Raw genomic sequence first — 5077 nt, 5'->3', positions numbered from 1 at the left:
ATAAGTGAAGCCAATCCAATGAAAGATGGTTTTAAACAAAGCATGCCAGGAATAATTCTTTCGCAAGTTAATCGCAATAGAGCTGTTTGCTTTCAAAAATTTGTTACAGCGACGGAATGCCACTTTTGCCATAATATTATCTTTTCATTTAGTATAGTCGACAAGGTATACGCACGGACATCCCAGTGGAGTAGGTACCTACTTTCATTATACGAGTTTCTAAGTGCTTCTGAAGAGGATTTGTCAATATTCTTGTAGAATAAGTTTGCATATTAATTTTTTTGTGAACATTTTATTTATTCGCCTACATAGAGCTTCTTTCCAATCAAGTTTGAGTTTAAATTAATAATGAATAATAGGCAATATGAATACAACATAGTAAGTGCTGTATAAGCTATACCATAGTGTAAGAATAGAATTACACTAAGGCTATACCTAATAGCTCAAGTAGCTCTTTCTGTATTGTCTTCACAGGGGAAAATATGCCAAGAAATTGTAGCCGTTGCTGTCTGCCGTTATCAATAGAACTGAAAAAATTCAAAAATATCGTCTCCAGGTCGATGCGAATCGAAATACTCCAGCTGCACTTAGCCTTTAGGTTTCATAAAATGAACCCAAAATGTGCAGAAAAAGAATATTCTTTAGTACCACAAACCACGAGTTCGACATAGAAGGTGGGTTCGACTGTATGTCCCAAATATACATTTTTTCTTGTCTTAAACTTACGGAATTTATCAGACAATCCTTGCTTACGCGGAATGTAACTTTTGTAGAACCTCAAATACTCTATTCCTTTAATAGACTATGATTAAATACTCTATAAGAAACCTCTTCTCGTGTTATGCGTAATTTTTTCGAAAATTCACACGCACTCGTCAATCGTCACTTGCGGGCTTTTTTTAGTATACCGAGGGGTAAACCACTGTGGAATTCTGGCGAATTCACGGAACTTTTTTTGATTCGTGTAGTTATTTTGGGGTTCATGGAATTCTTATAGAATTAATGAAATTATTTTGATATTCATTTGGAATTCTAAATCTTTTTACAAGCTATAGTTGAGGTTGCGACTTATAGGTGCTTTATATTAATTTTTATATAATTACCTGGAATTATTTCTTATCGCTTGGTATGACTGTTTGTTTTGCACGGGACTATCAATCTCATCCGTCACAAGACGGTCCGTCACGAGACGATTAAAGTATTCATCTCATTCGTCACCAGACGCTGTCTGTTTAAGGCGCATTTGAATGGAAATATCGCATATGTTTTTTGAAATTGACCAATTTGACACATTCGCATTTTTTATCATTGTAAAAAAAGTCCAAAAAATTTTCAGCATTTTTTAAAGTAGAGAGGAGAGGCGGCGACTCGTGTAGAGTCAAATGATCCCATACAATATAACACTTTGTTGTGCACAGATTTGGATTGTCAGTGGGCTCCATGGACGACGAGGCTGCTATCTTAATCAAGTACTATCGCCGAAACTATACCCTCGTGTTGAATCAAAATGATGCCACACATATTTAAATACTTCCCAAAAATAATTTCGTTCATTTTTACCACATGTACGTTAGTAAGGGAAGTATTGCATTGGGGTAAAAAATGACACCCCCACTTTGTTGACGAAAATACACCATGAATTCCCATGACCCATACTCTAAATGGGGAGATGAACCATACAGGAAATAAACAACTCAATTCCTCAAAACCTTCCCCATGGATATTTAATTATTGACGAACAGATATATAATTGTGAAATGTTACGACATGTTTCGATTGTTAATCATCTTCAGGTAACAAACTAAAATATTTAAAGTTAAACCGTTAACTCGATAGCTATTGAAACCACTTCCTTATAAGTACGGAGCGTAAGAAAATTACATTATTGAAAAGTTGATGAAATCTTGACGTTACATTATTGAAGTTTTGACGTTACATTGAAATATTATATGTAAGTAATAAATTAAATTATTTAAATTAAATTTTGAGTTAACCTAGAAAAGCCTCAGGTAACACATTGTATTTGTAAGATCCTATACTTACGAACCATGGTGTAAGAGGATAGATTTAAACGGACAATAACATAGTTGATGTAAAACTAACACACGGCCAGCGAAGGGCCAAGCGGAAACCGCCTATACAAATCTCACGATCAACCACGAGTTTTTTCCGATTACAACGCCCACCTAGCCTTTACGATCCGAAATTATTTAAAGTTAAACAAGAAATTGAAGAGAGCGTCCTTAAATATCTGGTTTAATTCAACATGTATGAGAGAAGAGCTTTTCCCGAAATTCATCCACTTCAACACCAAGAATACAACAATCAGAGCTCAAAATGCACTGCACACTGGAAAAATACAATGGCTAAAAAATTGCTATGGTACCAGATTCAGGATTCAATAAATCTACACTTGTATCAAGCCCACCAAGAACTTCACAGGTTGTTACACAATTTAGAACATTGTCATCGGTTTCATGAAAGATGAAATTAAAACTCTCCGTTTACTCAAACCTACAAATAATCGTTCCTTTGACCCAAAATGTAACTTCAACTTCCATCAGAACATTATAAATTTAAGTAATGTTAAGTTCGATACGCAAGAGCTTGGGATCCTTAATCTTGGCTTAAAACACAATCCCTTCACAGTCAACCGTAAAACAATGATCGATTTCAAAATCGATCTTGAATGTATAATCCAAAAAGTTCAAAATGACAACCCCCAATGTGAAATTACTGCTTTGAGTTCCACTTGTCTTCACAACATCAATAAATCCCACCATCTCACAGGTAAATTCCATAGATCTACTATGGCTCTTGTTAATTCAATTAGAACCAAGATTAAGGATCAAAACCTCATTCTAACTAAGGCCGACAAAGGCAATGCTCTCGTCATTCTACACAAGGACCACTATTGTGCTAAAGTCGAGGATTTTGCTGTCTCAAAGATTAACCTTAACAGATTCAATTTAAATTTCAGGAAGTTCATCTATTCCCACAGAGACTTTATAAGATCCCAAGTCAACCTAAATTACAATTTCTTCCTCCCAAAAATTCATAAACCCAACACCCCCATGAGACCTATAGTATCATTCACTAATACCCCCGTTTCCAAACTCTCCACCTAGCTTAATTATACTCTTAAATTCTGCTTGCCTGATTTTTCGCAATTTGCAATAACCAATTCCAGTTCATTTGCTCAAGAGTTATCTGTAAAAGAGATCAAGCCTTCCCAACGTCTCGTTTCCTTCGATATTATTAATCTCTTTCCTAGTATCCCGTTTAATGACTGTAGAACAATTATTTCAAGCCTCCTCTTCAGACAACACCGTCAGTTTCCTATTAAATTGCCTAGACCTTTGTCTCCAACAAAACTTCTTTGTCTTTAATTCAGTCCAATACACACAAACGTCAGGTCTCCCCATGGGGAATAATATTTCGCACCTCCTGGCTGAAATCTTCCTCTCTCACTTAGAATCAAACGTCTTGTTCAAAAATAAAACTATCATCAATAAATTCAATTTCTATAGACGCTATGTCGATGACATATTCGTTATTTTTGAAGGTGACGACAATGATTTATCCAACTGTTTCAGTATTCTAAATTCACTGCACAAAAACCTAAAATTTACTTTGAAATGGAATCTCAGAACAAAATAATTTTTTTTGATCTGTCTATTGAACTTAACAACAAGGGTCCGTTAGACATTGGTATCTATAGAAAACCCACCACAACAAGTAAACATAATACATTTTTCTTCCTTCCACCCGATGCAACATAAATTAGCTGCTTTCAGGTATTATTTTCACAGACTCTATAGCCTTCCTTTAAACAAAACTCATTTCAACAAAGAACTCAATATTATCTATCAATTAGCTGCTCTGAATAAATATCCTCCCCTTCTGATTAAAAAACTCCAATACAAAATCCTTCACAGACAGAACACAAAAGTTTCCACATCCTTAACCCCATCCATTCTCAGTCCCTCTAATAAAAAATTCCATTGTCTTCCTTTCATAGGTCCCTCCTCAAATAGCTTTTCAAAAATTTTCGAAAAATTGAGCATCAACATGATTTTTAAAGTCAGTAATAGTCTCAAAAATCACCTGTCCCACACCAAAGACTTTATACCCCAATCAGATAGATCTGGTATTTATAAACTGATTTGTCCTTCTTACAATTCCACCTACATCAGTCAGACGGGCAGAAAATTTACTACCAGAATTTCAGAACACTATTCCTGTATAAAAAACAACAATGTCTCCGCTGTTAAATCTTCCTCTGCTGCTCATATCCTACAAACCGGTCATCATTTTAACAAAAATAACGATTTTAAGATACTTCATATTTGCGATAAGGGTATGAAAATGAACTTTCTGGAAATGTTGGAGATTGCGGCTCAATTAAAAAAGAATGCTCACTTATCCCTGAATGAAATTCAAGGCTTTAACAATAACTTCTTATTCTTCCATTAATTTTTTTACTCACCTTGTACTTTCAAATTTTTGTTTCACTTTGTATTTAAAACTGTTGGTAACACTGTGCCCCAAAATTAAATTGTATTGGTATTTGTTTGTCACGTGCCTTCAGCTGAGGTCTGTTCATTGCCCAATGGGGTTAAAAATTAAAATTTAATTAAATAAATGATAATCTTTGTACATCAATGAGTTGTAGGTACGTTTTCTTCAGAGTCAATATCTAATTCAATAATGGTTTCAGATTACAACAATGTTTTTAATATTTGTATAGGCGGTTTCCGCTTGGCCATTCGCTGGCCGTGTGTTAGTCTTACATCAACTATGTTATTGTCCGTTTAAATCTATCCTCTTCACCATGGTCCCTAAGTATAGGATCTTACAAATACAATGTGTTACCTGAGGCTTTTCTAGGTTAACTCAAAATTTAATTTGAATAATTTAATTTATTACTTACATATAATATTTCAATGTAACGTCAGAACTTCAATAATGTAACGTCAAGATTTCAACAACTTTTCAATAATGTAATTTTCTTACGCTCCGTACTTATAAGTAAGTGGTTTCAATAGCTATCGAGTCAACGGTTTAACTTTAAATA

This window comes from Photinus pyralis, unplaced genomic scaffold (genome assembly GCF_008802855.1).
Source record: "Photinus pyralis isolate 1611_PpyrPB1 unplaced genomic scaffold, Ppyr1.3 Ppyr1.4_LG4, whole genome shotgun sequence".
NCBI lineage: Eukaryota > Metazoa > Arthropoda > Insecta > Coleoptera > Lampyridae > Photinus > Photinus pyralis.
The sequence above is the reverse complement of the archived record's forward strand: the minus strand, read 5'-3'. Positions refer to the sequence as shown.